General features: G+C 39.9%; 1 long non-coding RNA gene across 1 annotated transcript; it reads right to left on the bottom strand.

The window, feature by feature from the left end:
- Nucleotides 1-1,571: 1,571 nt before the first annotated feature.
- Nucleotides 1,572-12,136, bottom strand: LOC145441093 (uncharacterized). Its single transcript, XR_013915729.1, has 3 exons — nt 10,348-12,136; nt 2,643-2,828; nt 1,572-1,749 (listed from the first exon to the last, which is right to left on the bottom strand). It is a non-coding gene; the product is annotated as an uncharacterized LOC145441093 (long non-coding RNA).
- Nucleotides 12,137-18,008: the final 5,872 nt, after the last annotated feature.

The raw sequence follows: 18,008 nt of genomic DNA, 5'->3' as shown, positions 1-18,008 counted from the left end.
GTTATTGTTCAAACAAGATCAAGATCATAACAATTGGTGTCAGATGTCGGATTCTTATTTATTTCTGCGACTGAGATACATCATGGAAGCAAGTATATTGAAAATTCTTGAGAAGCAGCAAGAGATGATGGTGCAACAACAAGCGAAGAAGCAAGAGATGCTGGTGCAACAACAAGCAAAGCATGACGAAGCAATGACAAAAGTCATGACAGAAATGGCGCAATTGGCGCAGAGGTTGAATTCCGGTGCGTCAACATCTGAATCTACCGCTCCCTAGTTTGATTCGTTCATCAAATCAAAGGAGAAGTGGGACCAATATCTGCAACGATTCAACCATCACCTTGCAATTTACGGCATTTCCAACATGGAGAAGAAAGGAGCGTGTCTATTCTCATGGGTCGGATCTGAAACGTACTCGCTCCTACGTAATTTGTTTGGTGCTGCTGATGTCAGTGCGAAAACCTTCGACGCGTTGAATGAGAAGTTGTCTACACACTTCAAGGACTCAATTCATGTGCAAGCTGCCAGGTACGAATTTTACAATGCAACCGGGCCAGTCGTATGCCGATTGGATCGCTACTCTACACGGAATCTCCAAAGATTGCAACTTCACATGCTCAAGAGATGGCTGTGATCAGAGCTGCGTTGATGAGCTAATGCGCGATCTCATCATTAAAGAAACGCCGCACGAGGATGTGAGACGGCATTGTCTAGCACAAACCAATCCATCCCTCGAAACTGATAGGGTTATCCAGGGTGAGAGTAGCGGCAAAGACACTTCCACCGTCAACAAAATGACGGGAAGTTATCAGAAGGGGAGAAAACCTTCCAAATCCACCCGAGGCAACTTCCCGGAAAGACTGAAATCCTGCAGCCGCTGTTTCATCGATCACCAGAGAAAAGACTGTCAATATCGACATGCAGTATGTCAGAAATGTGGTCGTAAAGGTCATAGCAAACCTGTGTGCCACACAACTGGTCACATCCGTCAATTTCTGCTCGGTGCCACTCCTCTCCTTCGACATCGATCAACTCTATCGACGCGTAGGAAACCAGCTCTGGATCAACTCCAGCATCAACGGCATTCCGTTGCCGACACAGTGGGACACTGGGGTACCCTCCGCCATGGTGGGATTGACTGGGTACAAAACTTTGGGCTCTCCGAGACTCTCAGCATACCATTGCTCTTTCGTAGCGTACGGCGACAAGCCACTGAAAGTGAAAGGTATTTGCACTGTAACCGTGCAGATGAGTTCCGAAGTTCGAGTTGGCTTAAAATTATCCCAGCAAACACAGTACAGACCAAAGATGTAGAAAAGCCGAGCCGATATAGTAGATATTAGATCTCGGCAGGTCGTAGAAAGGGGGATTTTGTGTCGACTCAATTCAACGTCTTTTCCATGTCCTTCAATAATGTAAATATTATGCAGATGCTACAGCCTTTAAACATGGTGAGTAGAATGTAGATCCTACGTTAGAAGAAGAAGATCCTGATATAATAACCTGTTTTCTACCACTATGGGCTTAACCTGATCACGGCTGCGTACACACACCACATTATTTACTACATATTAATCACATTTGTGATAATTTAATTTCAAACGAATTGGCAATAATGCCGTTGTAAAAAATAAAACGAACAAACGAACGAATGTCTTTAGAAAGAAAGTGAAACAGTCCTTATCATCAGGTTTCATCTTCTGATGAGCCAGTTAAATAACCAGCATGCGTATTTTTTTTTTCAACACCCTGCAGAAATAAAATGAAAATGATGATTAATAGCTAAGACATTCGTACTGCGAAAATGGCAGAGGTAGCGACTAACGAATGACTCCTACATTTTTTTCGCCCATACTTACTAAAATGGATTCGATTCTGAACTATTTCCACTCAAGTTTTCAAGTTTTATTATTATATTTTTAAATATTATATGACTAGAGAACTGACTTCAATCGTCACTTCTACTTGATTATCAAGATCAACGATGACTACTTCAGCACTCTTTGAAAACAGCCACTAACACCAAAAGAATTCTTGACTAAAATTTCTTCACATTCTGTCCAAAATGATCAATTCAACAATCCAAATGAATCAGTTATTTGGCAGCTAGTTGGAGAGATATATACTCAAGTCTAGAAAGTGGAATGATACTCTGCCTGGAAAGCTGAAGACCTAACAATATTGTGTACAGAGAACAAAACATTTGAGTGGCGGCACTGGTATAGACATTAATAAATTATTAGAATTGACAGCAAGATAACCAGCAAGACATTAAAATGAGAATTAGTGCAGTTTCTTAGGCTGTAGTGATACTCAGCCAGTAATTGACCTAGCAGAGAGCAAAACGTTGTAAATAAAGCGAGCGAAAACTCCGACAAATGATACGATAAAACATTAGAATCGACAGTCTTACTAGAAGCAGAATAACAATCATGAGGGGTTAGAGAACAGAAGCCCGGGAAGTGACCATCAGAAATTACTGCATACTGGCCGAACAAATCCATGACCACTAACAAATGGTCTTTCAATAGTCAATATTGATACCAAATGACACCACCCCTATTTCATAGCAACATTTAGCAAATACAGCGCTGGAGTCAACCTTATATAAGCCCTAACCAAACGCCCATTAGTTTTCCCACCTACTACTTCGCGGATGGAAATACGCATTAAAGCGAACGGACGCGACTTGTCACACTCTTGCTATTTCTGCTCCTTTTTTCTCTTCGTTCCTCTTCTCTGTCGCTTCCGCTTGAGGAGAGAAACAGTCGGCCGCGTTTACGGATCGTGAATTCCCGGTGGGTGATTCTTCCTCGAATGGTCAGCACCTTGAAAATTGAGAACAATGTTGTTGCAAAATGCATGACAATTTGAAAGTTACATCATTCTAATTATTCCAGTTATGGCCGTGAATCGTTACAAGTGCGGTAATCATAAGAATTATTACTATACTTCAACTACAAATACAATACATTGTATAAAATGATTACCAATTCTTTTACGTTGATCGAGTTCCAAATAGATGAAATATGTCAAAGAATTTGCTAAATTTTTGTATAATTTGACAGATTCCGAAATCTTCTCAAAGTGCACCTTTCAAAAATTTGATATCAAGACTCCCAACATTTTACAATTCGAAGTTGGATGGCTTTACCAATACAAGCAAACAGTTTGTATCGCAATTGACAATTATGTAGAGAACGCTGCGAGACATATGAGTAGGCCTACCCTAAAACGTTTCTCTCACATGGACATTAGGGCTCTTAAAATATGACTTTTTTTCTCAAATCGTTCTGGCTACTTGATAATATTGTTAGGTTACCTAATTTAAGCCTAAACACAAAATTTGGTTCAATTCCAGCCAGTAACCGCTTTGCTACAGGAGAAGAAAGTTTCTATTTATTATATAAAAATAAATAGGTAATAAAAGTTGGAAAATTTTCTGTTCACCCCATGAAAGTGTTAGGCTGTCTATAGAAACGATGCTCACCAAATTTGGTTCAATTCCAACCAGTGGAAGCGGAGATATTGCCGTCGAAAAATTTGGATTTGAATAAAATAGTATTTACGGTGACCGATTCTTTGTTTACTTATTAACCCTTTGCGACCGGCTGTCCAGTATACTGGACCGCCACTGTTTAACACAAAGGAGTCGTTATTTAATCCAAGATAGCTAGACCTGTATTGGTCATAAACTGTTACACACGTTTTATAAGGATAGCTCTTATGAATACGCATACATCGGACCATGTATAATCTATTATATCAATGTATATTAGGGTTGTTCAAAATTTGGAAAATGTTTGGAATTCTGCGTGTCCATCGCTTATTCTGTAGATTATTGTTAAAAAACAATAATGGGCTTGAAAGAAGCTCGCAGAAAAGCCGGTAATATTTGTCTAAATGCGTTTGAAAGTAGCCGTCGCAGAGTGGGCGGGGAATTGATGAAGTGGGCGGGCAAAGAGAAACCATTAATCCTGATTGGTTGAAGCCGGTAATAATAAGCTAATGATTGGCTGAAAGACCGACTTTGTGAACACTGCTGGTAACGATTTTTGCGTGCTGTTGTGCAGTCGTTTCTGTTGGTGTCATTACAGACATGATATATTGCCTTTGTTAATGTTGTCATCAAGAGTCCATAGAACAACATTGAAGCCGCCTAAGTTAATATCTACCTGCAGATAGTGCTATCTATTGCACAGGTGCTCTCGCTAGTTGAGATACGAATAAACTAGATTCATGCATCTTGCTACCTTAACCTTTCCTAAAGTTACTGACAGTGAGTGATACTCAAAAATTTACCACCAGGAGTCAACATCTCAGTAGTAGCCTACTTGTTATGACTAGTCGACGTCTCACCCATAAACGAACGCATATTACACTTTTTATTTACAATTGAATGAAGGCGAAAAGCACTATTTACAAAAGACATTAAAAAGTACGTTGCAGATCAGTGTTGCATTGTTAGGCACAAGTTGCAGATTACAGGCTTTTGATTAGAGTTGACTTCCTGCTGTTTCCAAGTGTCTTTCTATGCTGTTCCACAGCTTGAAGCAGACTGTCTCTTTGTTGTTCATTGTCAGTCAAGATTGCAGCATAGTCTGTGCTTAGCTTTACACCTCGTTCTGCGGCATCATTAACGACTTTGACAGAACTGATGTAGGAGCTCATTCTGGTGTAAGAATCTGATAAGGGCCAAACATCAACCGGTTGAGCTAGCCACGCCCCAGAGCATTCAAAAACATCAAATATGTACCACGACTGTGGCCCAATAAAATCAGACAACGTAGTGTCCTTGTTGATGTGTAATGTTGCATTCAACGAGGGCGGGCCTCTCCTGAAACTTGGAAGTTCGTTCTACCTGCAGGAGCGTATTTGCCATATTTTCTCGGGTTTCATTGCTTTCACTCGGCGAAAACAAGGCATATACAGCGGTTTCCAGCGATATACCAGTCATGCTTTAAAAGCTTTTGTGAAGCAGCTTTGGAAACCGCTTTAAAAGCTTTTGTGAAGCAGCTTTGGAAACTTGTACGTCATGTTCCTTGTAACTCAACATGTCCTGGATGAATCTCTGCATCACGACCGATGCAAATTTTTCCAAAATGTCCTGAGATATTTCCAGGCGATTTGTTTCTCTGGCTCTCTTCGTTGCAGATCTTGACAGGGAGAACATGGCTATATCTCCTCCACAAGCCCTAATAAATGCTCCCATCAGCATCGTTGCATCGTTGTCAGTTAGGCTACTTGCAATCGATCCAGAGCTTGGGACACATGCGTATTTTTCATAATATTTTTAGCTGCCATCAGTTTAATGGATTGGGTCGAGGTGCCAAGTCCAACATCATAGTCAGAACTTGAACTCAAACTGTCACCCTCTTTTGAAGATGACGATGATGCTAAAACAATATAGTCACAACTTGAGTCGTGTGAAACGTTTTCAACAGTTTGATCTGCAGAGCTGCTGTTTTCTTTTTGAGGTCTTAGCCAGAATTTTGTCTCTTCCCAACATTATTGACTGGCGAGATTGCCGTTGATCTTCATAAAATGCAATGTCTTCAAGCTTTCTTTCATGTGGTAGATAAATGTCATTTTTATTGTTGTTATGGCATCTCTACTTCCAATATCCCACAGCTTGTCCAAATTATCAGTGACTTTTCTCCTCTTACCCTTGGGATCACTTTCCTGTTTCGGATTCTTCTTCAGATCACGTCATCTTTCGTGCAGGTTTTGAAGAGATCGCACCACATGTGATTTCTGCATTGTCGCAATTCTCGCCATTTTTAACACTGTCATTACATCATCCACCACCACAGTACATAGTTCATGAGTAGGGGTTGACTGAGGACAATGCTCTTTCAGATGCAGCAAGAAACTCATTACTTCTCGTATAGTAGGTAATCTCGAGCCACAGATGTAATCGCAAGTATATCCGACCAAGTACTGCTCAGATTTGGATCTTGTTCTTCGCTGCGGCATGTGTGCAATCTTTCGCCGTTTTGCCTCTGCCATGACTGCACTATTGTTGCTCCAAATCATTAACTACTCCTATCGACTCTGAAGCATTCAAAGAACACGTGTTACAGTACTACTAATGACTCATCAACCCACAACGCGCATGTACAGAACCACAACCGCTAATAACAGACCTACCTCAGCAAAACAGACTTTCAAATTAGTAAAGCGAGGCTTCCGAATCTGAGTCAGCTGTTGCAGTAATCAGTGAAGCTTAGCCGATTACCCAATCAAGAACCGTGATTTCATGATTGCCCGCCTCCGCTGTCGGTTGCCCGCCCACTCTTCAACGACGACTTTCAAACGCATTTAGACAAATGTTAGCGGCTTTCCAGGGAGCTTCTTTCAAGCCCATTATTATTTTTTAACAATAATCTACAGAATAATCGATGGACACGCATAATTCCAAACATTTTCCAAATTTTGAACAACCCTAATGTATATCCTGTTTGAAATGAAGATTGAACACGCAAAAACGTTACCAGCAAAATTGAATTTGTAACGATGTTCGCTTGAATGAACGCCTGAAATGTAAACCATTGTACCTTCCGTTCTGGACGTCATATAACCAATTACAGTTATCTTCCATGACTTGTTGTAGTTTATACCATTGTATGAAAGCCCTTATATCGAAGATTAGCACGTAGAAGATGTATCAAATGACGTGAAAGAAAGCAATACCTTGCCACGTGAAAATCATGGCTGCGTAAGAGCACCTGGCTGGTTGCGGTTTCAGACAGATGTATAATTTCTTCAGGCAATTGCAAACTATACATATAGTTAGCCATTATTCAGGCAAATCCATCAATATCCTTATCTTGGAGCTTAGTTTTGTATAAGACAACCTACACCAGCCCTAACACTGAACAAATAAGCGTGCGAGTTAGGCTATTTCGGTAGCCAAGCCGGTAATAACAACATCACATAGAAGCAGCCTATGTCTGTTTTAGATGGCATAGGAAGTCACTGTTGACTTATATGAATAGTGTTGATCATACGTAAAACATTCCTGCTATAGAAGACAGTTCAATTCGATGTGAAATGAAGCAATATTGTATCTTGTACAATGAATTCGCAAACGCATATGGGCAGTGTCGAAAAAGGATATAAGCAAATATATGTTCACTTGGATTGCCTCATTGCAGTTGTAAGTTACACACAATAACCAACTGAAGCTGATAACACTTGAATAGCAAGGAGATATATAACTTAGGCAATGTCGCCAGGGTAGTGCCTATTATGTTTCGTAGAACTGGACACGCGCGTTGCCTTCAGCGAGAATACGCGATTACGTAATTGATTACTTATCGGCGGCGGCCGCGTGAGTCATGCTTATCCTCTCTATCTTTCCAATATCGTAGCGCTGGGCTATGAAGCGTTATAGTAGCGTGTAATGGCTCGTTGAAACGTAGAGATTCATGCGGAGAAAAATCAGGTGGTCATATACCAATAGAAGCCATATGAATCACGTCAGGATAAATTGATAAACGAAATAATATTCCATTATCAAAAAATTGAATACATTTCCTCGCATAACGCCATTCCCTCTCGCGTCTGAGCCGTGCGAGTGTCTCAGTCCGCTAGGCGGCTACTTCAGGTTTACGGCAATATCATAGTGTCCTATATGGTGTCGACACAAGCAAATCGCACGGTTCAATGAAATTGTATCACGTCACAGTTTCCATTTGGCTACAGGCAATTTGACGGTGATTTTTGACCGACTTGCCGAGCATTAAATTTGATGAATCGGGTATCAATCGAAAGCTGACGCTGTACTGCTTGCGAAAATATAAATTTTATTCCACTCATGGCCCTGGAACCCCCACAATCAGCCCCCAATTATCCATTGTCGAGTAGATTGGCAGTGTGACGCAACAATGATGTCTGGCGAAACGAGAGACTAGCTCAAGAGCAAGGATGCGGCCGAGCGGCGAGAGTGGGATCAGCTGACGTCGCGGCAATAGCGATGTGCAACTGCGCCACAGAGAAACGCTGCGCTGTTGATACTTTTTCTATGCGTTTCGGTACAAGCAAGCACACACCGGCCTTTCCTTGACTTGTAAGGGTAGAACTGGGTCCACGGAATGTATTAGGGCCCTACCAATTTTCGCGCAATATCCTTCAGCTGATAGAGATATGTAGGCAACGACTAAGTAGTCTACAATGGATATGTCAGATTATTTTGATATCGATTGCCTTAGCCCGCTTGTTGCGTAGGGCTCCAGAGATGCGTGGCGCTGTTGATACCTTTTCTATGCGCTTCGCTAAAAGCGAGCACAAACCAGCCTTTCCTTGACTTGCAATGGTAGAACTGGGTCCACAGAATGTATTTGGTTTCTACCAATTTTCGCGCAATCCTTCAGCTGTTAGAGATATTTCTAGTAAGAAAAATATACTTTCAAGTAATAAGATTCACTCAAGACAGCAAATTTAGATAATGTAAATATATCATATTGTAGTAATACAACTACAGTGTTGAGTTTTCACTCTAGTCCCCATAAGCACCACGTCGGTGACCTTGCCAAATTCCGAGAAGGCGAAAAAGTGCAAACTCTGTTGGGCCGAATGGACAATGGACATTCAGTTATTCACAGATGCGAAAAAAATACTGCAAATCCGTTTTACGTAGGTTACATTAGCAATATATATACAGGCTACAGAATGAATATAATTCAAATATCTGTGATACCACTGTATTACTTTTGACGCAAAAGGTCCCCGGCATTCAAAAAAACTATTTGGTGATTGAAAAATGCTAAACCAAATTCCAACGTCAACGTTTATAGTGATATCAGATATATTCCAATGAAAAACAGGTTTGAATTTGGTGGTAACATTTTGGAATCATTTGGCAGGTATGGCCCGCAAGCTGGACAGCGATACCAGTTTAATTCGACACTCCTGCTATTAAACTTTATTCAACAATCAACATTTTACCTGCTGCATTCGCGGACCAAGTTCTACCCATACGGATCAAATAAAAGCTTGTAATGTATGCTCATGCTCAATGCTCCTTGCTCACACTTAACCATAAAAGCGACTATAGAAAGTATCGACACCCGCCATCAACAGCGCGACGTGTCTCTGGAGCCCTACACAACAAGCGGGCTAAGGCAATCGATATCATAATAATCTGACATATCCAATGTAGACTACTTAGACGTAGCCTACATATCTTTATCAGCTGAAGGATATTGCGCGAAAATTGGTAGGGCCCTAATACATTCTGTGGACGCAGTTTTACCCTTACAAGTCAAGGAAACGCTGGTGTGTGCTCGCTTGTACCGAAACGCATAGAAAAAGTATCAACAGCGCATCGTTTCTCTGTGGCGCGTTTGCACATCGCTATTGCCGCGACGTCAGCTGATCCCACTCTCGTCGCTCGGCCGCATCCTTGCTCTTGAGCTAGTCTCTCGTTTCGCCAGACAGCATTGTTGCGTCACACTGCCAATCTACTCGACAATGGATAATTGGGGGCTGATTGTGGGGGCTCCAGGGCCGCGAGCGGAATAAAATTTATATTTTCGTAATCAGTGCAGAGTCAGCTTTCGATTGATACCCGATTCGTCAAATTTAATGCTCGGCAAGTCGCTCAAAAATCACCGTCAAATTGCCTGTAGCCAAATGGAAACTGTGACGTGATACAATTTCATTGAACCGTGCGATTTGCTTGTGTCGACACCATATAGGACACTATGGCAATATATTAGGCGTCAATTTAAGCCCTATGGATGGCATTTTATCGGGATTTTCATGGATGCTGTAAAATTTTGGTCAGTAGGCCGGCCGATCACAAAGGGTTAAAGTTGTGCTCACCGTAAGTACTATTTTATTAAAATCCAAATTTTTCGACAGCAATAACTCCGCTTCCACTGGTTGGAATTGAACCAAATTTGGTGAGCATCGTTTCTATAGACAGCCTAACACTTTCATGGGGTTAACAGAAAATCTTCAAATTTTTTATTATTCATTTTTATTTAATAAATAGGAACTTTCTTCTCTTGTAGCAAAGCGGATACTGGCTGGATTTGAACCATATTTTGTTTGTAGGCTTAAATTAGGTAACCTAACAATTTTATCAAGTAGCCAGTACGATTTGAGAAAAAAAGTCATTTTTGAAGAGCCCTACTGTTCATGACCGTCCACGTTTAGAGTTGCATCTCAAGGATGCTAAAATAAGCCTAAATATAATCCAAGCAATACGATCGTCCACTTTGACTGACTGAATTTCTAAAAACACCTTGATAGCTTCCACATCTTACGTTTATATATACTGTCTGCTATCGGCACAACAAAGTAGGCCTATTTAAAAATACCAAAACAGATTCAACATACCACATCTCTTGCAAAGGCTTTTGCTTTCATTCAATTTTCCATCAAACTTCTTTAAATCCTCCTTTGTGGTGAGTTGCTTTGGAATTCTTCTAGGATCAATTCCGATATTGTTTTATCATATACAATCTATGGCGGAATAAAAGTTTCGGATAAGTTCTAAAACGAACACAATTTTCCACACAAAAGTCAATTGCCACACGAAATGCCAAATGCTACGGTCTCATTTTACAAGGTATGGCGAGGAAACGTAGTGGTACGTTCCATTATAGCTAAACACCAATGAATTGCGGGTTCGAGCGTGACACGTCGACTCCATAATTCCTACCGAAGTGTTGGCCGTTTATCTAGGCTCCTCCTCGCCATCTGATTCGCATAGCCATGTCTTAAAAAGCCTAGGAGTGGGCCGTGCTGTAAGTGGGCAGATGGTTGCCGATGCACCCGGCACTTGGTGAATTCGGCCGCACAAACTCGGCACTTGGTGAATTCGGCCCTCGGGAAATTTTGAAATGAAGTGTATTTACAGCTATTAATATGAATTATCAAACTAATAATAGTATTATCAAGTGATTCGTCAATCTTGTAAGGAGGTCAGGGCATCCGTAGATCGCGCAGTCACGGCGTGATTAGATCACGGATTGCGTAGCCACGGGAAATAACACAGCGCTCATATACCGACCACGCGCGGTCTGCTTGGAATCGATGGCGTGAGTCACGGGCCTGTGTCGTGTAAGTTTTGAGAAGATGGATCTTGGCGTTGTATGTGAGATCAAAACTGTGGAACATCAAGCGGCGCTTCTTCGTTTATCGATCACGACAAGCCAGTGTTCCTCATCAACAAATGTTTCGCATGATCACGTCAAAATAAATTATTTTTTGCCTTTGGAGAGACGATTCCACTCTGGGATTAGGGTGTCTCGATAACACGGTTGAAGGATCCCAAGATTACGAGATCTACCACGAGCCACGACACGTTTAAATTTCCTTTTTGATACTGTTCATTCATACTAAATGCATTTCTAATGCGAAGGTGTTCTAGTGCCAATTCCTCCAATGGCCGAGTTCACCAAGTGAAGAGCGTCGCGTTATTTCCCGCAATTACGCAATCTGTGATCTAATCACGCCGTGACTGTGTGATCTACGCATGCCCTGACCGCCGTACAACATTGACAACCACTCAAAGTGCCAAGTTCACCGGCAAACATTCCAGTAACCAATCATGGTGACCGGTACCGCTACGAGATCTACCACGGCCGAATTCACCAAGTGCCGAGTTTGTGCGGCCGAATTCACTAAGTGCCGAGTTCACTGGTAATCGGGCAGATACGGAATAATAATAATAAGAACCGGCCTGGTGTAAAATGACCAGTGTAGTCGAACCACCACCATGAACACCACAAACAAACAAATAAACATCTAACAAGGAAAAGAAATTACCTTTGCAGCCTTTGACAAACACAGTTACCATTGAAACCAGCAATTAAGGTCTTATTCGAAAGCAGAATAACAACTGTTTTAGTGGACATATCAAATCAAATGTTGGAAAGTTCATGTAAAATAGCCCAAAATATTATCTTACTGTGACCATATTCCATCAATATGGTCTGGCTAGCCAAATTCTCTGGGCCAACATAATCAAGCTGCGTTTGGTTTCAACGATTAATAATCTTGTCACTGGATTCGAGGTATAATTGCACTCAAATATCAAATTTTGCTCCATTAATCAACATCAAGTTGAAAATGTCCATTCTTGCACCAACTTTTATAAAATCATGAATCAGTGTTCTACAGGAATGTACACTACAAAAAAAAATTAGACAAATTTGGTCTCAAATCGATTTTTTACAAAAAAGAAGTCTTGAAGACCATTTAGTCTTACCAAGTACTTTATGTCTCAAAATTAAGACACAAATTGATTGAAAATAGTAGCAGTGCCTTGAGGCCATCTTTTTCAATGATGGGGTCTGAGCGAAGGGTAAGGATGAGAGTGACCAGAATTTGCAGTGTTGAGATGATACTGTACTAAGGAGTTTACAAGATATTCACTAGATATATAGTTATCAAGGTACATGCATGTACACTAGTCACATGTACTATTCAGATCAATATATATATGGTTGTCTGAGTCGAAAATAGCATTTATGGTGAGTGGGTAAAATGAGACCAAAAATACTGCACTATTCGTCTTAAAAACAAGAACAAAAAAAACTGAAACATCAAACATTATCTCGATAAGCTAGCTGTGTCTGTCAAGTCCTTAGATAAGTATTGTCCCATGGTCTCTCTCACTCTCCCCCTTCACTCAGAACCTAATATTGAAAAGGATGCCTCCAAAGCAGTCCTTTTATTATCGATCAAGTTGGGTCTTACTTTTGAGACGGAAAGTACTTGGTAACACTAATTGGTCTTCAAGACTATTTTTGCTAAAAAAACGAGTTGAGACCAAATTTGTCTAATTTTATGCTCTTGGCCCATGTCTACTTTCCGGTCTCACTTTCAAGACCATAAACCATGTTGTTTCTTGATTAGCGAAATCCGACTCAAAAACAAGACCAAAAATACTGACACATCAAAAACTGTCTCAAAAAGCCAGTTATGTCTTGTGCTCTTGGCCCATGTCAACTTTCCGGTCTCATTTATAAGACCACAAATCATGTCATTTCTTGATTAGTGAAATTTGTCTTAGAAACTAGACCAAAAATACTGACACATCAAAAACTGTCTCAATAAGCTTGTTATGTCTTAGAGCTCCTGACCCATGTCCACTTTCCGGTCTCATTTTTAAGACCACAAATCATGTTGGTACTTGATTACCGAAATCTGTCTTGAAAACAAGACCAAAAATACTGACACATCAGAAATTGTCTCATTGAGCTAGTTATGTCTTAGAACTCCTGACCCATGTCAACTTTCCGGTCTCATTTTTAAGACCACAAATCATGTCGTTTCTTGATTAGCGAAATTTGTCTCAAAAACAACACCAAAAATACTGACACATCAAAAACTGTCTTAATAAGCACAATATGTCTTATGAGATGCGTTTTATTGGTCTCATTTTCAAGACCAAATAATTGTGACAATTATATATGGTCTTATACAGCTGAATCAGTCTCAATTTTAAGACCTCAATTCATCAGTGAGACTGAAATTGCTGAAAATGAGACCAAATCATCCTCATTTCTTAAATTTGAGACCAAATTTGTCTAATTTTTTTTGTAGTGTATCTATATGACTTATATACCTAGAAAATTCAAGCATAAATATTATGATATACCGTAGGTATAGGTACCGGTAATTCAGATGTTTGAAGCGAATTATAGTGGTCTAATTTCACTAAATTAGAGCGAAATGCCAGCAATATAATTGTAATCTAATTCGGAAAAACGGTTTAGCTCTAATTCTAACCTGGAAAAGCTGAAACTTTTCTATAGTTGTCTACACCTGTTTTGCAGAAAGTCAAACAGCTCTAGGCGTCATATACTACAGGCAATTCGAAATACCCCATAAGCTATATGCTACTGCATATATACCTTTAACCCGCTACCTCAGTCAGTCACAATTCCTATATATTTACGGCATTTACCATACAGAAAGAGCGAACTATGCCTGGCTGCGACCTGTTGCGCTTCAAATCTTTGTATGGCGCGATGACGTAAAATTTGAATCGCCGAAATATTCTAGAAGTCACGCATCGATAATCATATTCCTAAACGTACAACATATCACTTATTTAGTTATTCTCTGAATAAAACTATTAACCATACTCGTTGAACATGCGAGATTACCGAAAGAGCGAATATATATATAATGAAGATCATATATATCAGAGGAAAACAAAACTATTCGACCTTAGAGCAACAACACGAATATACAACACCGGTGACATCCTCACGCAATAAAACGAAGGGAGAACATTGTTTTCTAATGGATAGAATGAAGCTACCGCATGAGATCGAACAAAACCGGATAGAATTCATCGTGATTGAATGTACCGACAAAGACATCCTTTCTAGGTATTTTAGTCATACCAGCGAGAGATAGAAAATTTGCATTATTAGGTTAACTACCGGATATAACGAAGCCTAATGCATGAGATGGAACAACACCGAGTATGAATTTATTCTGATTGAATATAACCACAAGACCATCCTACTACGTATTTTAGACATTCCCTCGACACTTAGAAAATCAGAACCTAATCGAGATGATCCCGGATGATCCTTTTACGGTTTTGTGTTTGCTGAGTTGCACCAAAACGACTGAAGTTGTGATGTCAGAATATTCAATCCAATGATACAATCAATTCCTGTGACTCTTTCAATATGTACAATGATATCCAGGCCGAACATTTTAAACCGACTTCAACGATTAATGCGCTCCAATAAATCCTCAATCCATTAAGATTCGTTGCGGTGGTGCAGTATACCTCCGTCAGAAGTTGCAAATAATTTGCAATTATGGCTATTTTTCGCTTGCAATAATACGGCCTGCCGAAGTACAGTAAATCTGTACATCAATTGCACTTCATTGCGAGTTCATTGCATACCCTTTTAAACGGCATACGACATATGACCCTGCCGGAATACTTGGTAACTTCAACATTATCTTCCAGTTATTATACGCTTGAAATTATTTTAGTTACTGTTAGCCGTAGGTTGTCATAGCCAGTATACAAAAAAGCCACCGTTTCTCCCTAACGTTTCCGATTTGTACATGTTGACTTCGTACGTGCCGCTACGTCTAATCAGAGTTGTATGAAAAGCTTTATGTAGTCTACGTTTAATTCGATAATACGAATATAATTTTAGCGAATAACATAAGAGATATAACTAAACTTACATTCTGAAATTTTCTAAATAGCTCTGCGGCCCACCTCAAAATGCTCTGTGGCCCACCAGTGGGCCATGTCCCACCCTTTGAGAACCCCTGGTCTAGGATTAGTAATTACCGCCAATCATTATTTCCTCGTGTGTCGTGCTTTGTATTTATATCCTGTGTTCTGTTGTCTACCAGTCTTTCATTTAACTACACTCTGGATCGTGTCGCTGCCTTAAAGTTATTCTGCTGATAATATACTGATTTCATATTGCAACCTCGTCGTATTGAGTTATTGTTCAAACAAGATCAAGAACATAACAATTATATCTGCGCTCATTGCGTTAAGGCTTGCTCATGCTGCTGCTTTTGCTGCGTAATTGGATTGATTTTGTTTCCATAACACAGCGAAAAATTGGGGTTTCTCTACGGCTTTCAGATTAGTGTTAGTGTTACGCAGGTTAGTAAAGGTTCAAAAGCACTGCTCTAGTGTGTACATATGTGCAATGTGCATTAGGGTTGTTCAAAAAAAACTTTTTTTTCCAAATCTCACTCGCCTAATGACTAAATCGTCAGGTTGTTCAAGAAAACGATGCACACCAAATTTGGCTCAATTCCAACCAGTCAAGGCCGTGCAATCTTGAATTGAAATTTTAAATTTATTAATAAATATTTTTAAAAAAATTCTCAAATTTTTCTGTCAACCTCATGAAATTGTTGAGCTGTCTTCAAAGACGATGCAAAACAAATTCGAGTCAATTCCGACTTGTAGAAGCGGAGTTATTCGCGTTTTTCCTTGATAATTGTCGTGTCCTCCTTTCTAGTTTCCAAAGTATGGTAACCCTACCTAATGCCAAGAGCGCCTTCAAGAAGGTAATGGCAATAATGTTTGTCATCTCAAAGAGGTATGACAAAATATCTTTATTGATCATTTCTGCATATATGAACAAGATTTAAATAAAGGTTTACGACATTAGGTAATACTTCCGTATCATTATTTTGGCGTTAACTTTGTCATAGATTGATCGTCAAAACATTCTCTATCAGTTTCGCAAATAAACTATTACGCCCCACTTATCTTGACGGGTGTTTGTGTGTATACTTTGGACTTTGGAGCAACATCCGTGCTTTGCATCATTCTGTAGGGTAAATACATCCGAAGATATAAGCAGATGCAGTTCAATATGCCTTTCACTTTGAGCGTCGAGCTTTGTTAAACGCTTATTACTACCGTTCGCAGATGTTACGAATCATGTAGCTTACCGGTTTTCGTTTATGATATTAATGAGGATCAGTATAGTCTAGACTAGGGGTCATCAACCTTTTTGCAACCGAGGGCTACTTTTGCGTAATGATTGAAGCGGCGGGCTACTATTTACTCCCACCGTTTACCCGTACCACACTGTATTTCCGTTTTGATATTCATAGCACTGGACATCATGTTATCTGTTTCTACGGCAGTCAGTGGGAAGCCTGGCATTGTATGATATCAACTAGTGCGCTGTACTCTGCTATTTAACTTGGCATTGCAATTCTGAGTGAGTGTTCCAGATGTGCATTAATTAAGCGTGTTTTGAACAGTTGGTTTGTGGTACAGAACTTGAAGATAGATTTCAATACAACATCCATTATAGTAAAATATTTATTCAACTCGAAGACTTTTCGGGTGCCTCTTTTCAAGAGTTAACGGCACACCGAAGGGATTCAAACAGAATGAAAAGCAAAACCAGAAAGGCGAAGTATGACGCAACAATCAGAAATTACATACCATGAAGTCCGCAATGTAACGATGGCAACAATAACAAACTTGAAGATTACGGTACTAGTAATATAGCATTTTGAAACCAAACAATAACAAACACGAATTAGAACGCACTAATGGGAAATTTGTAAGTTATACAGAAAATCTTTTTGTCTACATAAAATAGGCTTGGTCAATTGGATGATTGTTGATTCTAGGGCAGGGGTTCTCAAAGGGTGGGCCATGGCCCACTGGTGGGCCACAGAGCATTTTGAGGTGGGCCACAGAGCTGTTTAGAAAATTTCAGAATTAATGTAAGTTTAGTTATATTTCTTTTGTTATTCGCTAAAAATAGATTCGTATTATCGAATTATACGTAGGCTACATAAGCTTTTCATCCGACTCTTATTGGACGTAGTGGTAAGTATGAAGTCAGCATGTACAAATCGAAAACGTTAGGGAGAAACGGTGGCTTTTTCTACTGGCTATGACAACCTACGGCTAACAGTAACTAAAATAATTTCAAGCGTATAATAACTGGAAGATGATGCTGAACGAACCAAGTATTCCGACAGGGTAATATGTCGTAAGCCGTTGAAAGGGTTTTGCAATGAACTCAAAATAAAGTGCAATTGATGTACATATATACTGTACTTCGGCAGGCCGTATTATTGCAAGCTAAAAATAGCCATAATTGTAAATTATTTGCAACTTCTGGCGGAGGTATACTGCACCACCGCAACGAATCGTAATGGATTGAGGATTTATCGGAGCGCATTAATCTTTGAAGTCGGTTCAAAATGTCCGGCCTGGAAATCATTCTACATAATGAAAGAGTCACAGGAATTGATTGTATCATTGGATTGAATATTCTGACATAGCAACTTAAGTTGTTTTGGTACAAGACATACAAAGTAGCCTAGCCTACATCATGAATATTGAAAAATCATTCTCCACTTCTCTGTAGTACCCCATTCACCAATAAATTGTTCGATGCTGGCCCAGAATGATTATAAGATTCACCACAATAGTATCACTAAAGTCCCAATCGCACAGTGCGGGGATCTGATCATTGTGTTTCGCGACGCGAATGGAGCAGTGGCCGAAT

Source organism: Botryllus schlosseri, chromosome 1 (genome assembly GCF_051294905.1).
Source record: "Botryllus schlosseri isolate E-star chromosome 1, Bs_hap1, whole genome shotgun sequence".
NCBI classification, from domain to species: domain Eukaryota; kingdom Metazoa; phylum Chordata; class Ascidiacea; order Stolidobranchia; family Styelidae; genus Botryllus; species Botryllus schlosseri.
Note: the sequence above shows the minus strand (reverse complement) of the source record. Positions and strands in the feature narration are given on the sequence as shown.